We start from the raw sequence: 679 nt of genomic DNA, 5'->3' as shown, positions 1-679 counted from the left end.
GCAAGGCTAAATTACAAACGATAAGTCATTCTTTCGCTTCTGATTTTCTTTTCTTCTTTTCTCTTAATGATTTAAAGAGGCAGATAATGTTAAGATAATCTTTATCACGTATCGTATTATCCCGAAGTCAAAGACAACACTGAAGCCTAGTCGTTTCTATTATCATTATTTATTCACATTTTTTCAGGCAAACATGAAATACGCTGACACTAATGAGAGCAAATATGGAGCACAATAGGCGAAAAAAAACTACAGTGTACATAAACTAGTTCAATTCGTGATTGTTGCGTAATTAGTATATAAACTACATGCAGCGGGAGGTAAATTGTTCACGAGAACAGCTGCTCCCCGGCTTACAATGTCATTTATCCCACCAGATAACTGGATGTCAGCTGTCAATCATTATTTTCAAATTAATGAACGAGCTTACATAATCGGTTGCAGAAAGGCCTGGAAATAGGCTATTTTTGGCTAGCTGATCTGTTATTGTAGCTGTTCCTTTGAGCATTTACCTCCCCCCCCCCCCTTGCCCCGTATGGTCAATTTAACGTATATTAGAAGTTCAATGGAGTTATTGGGACTTATTGATATATATATAAACGATAGTTAACTAACCACTGTGCACTATCTTTGGCCTCACTCTCCCTGTTCCTAAAAGGAAATAAATATATATACGGGA

Source organism: Penaeus monodon, chromosome 23 (assembly GCF_015228065.2).
Source record: "Penaeus monodon isolate SGIC_2016 chromosome 23, NSTDA_Pmon_1, whole genome shotgun sequence".
Classification (NCBI taxonomy): Eukaryota; Metazoa; Arthropoda; class Malacostraca; order Decapoda; family Penaeidae; genus Penaeus; species Penaeus monodon.
This window is presented reverse-complemented; position numbering follows the sequence as displayed.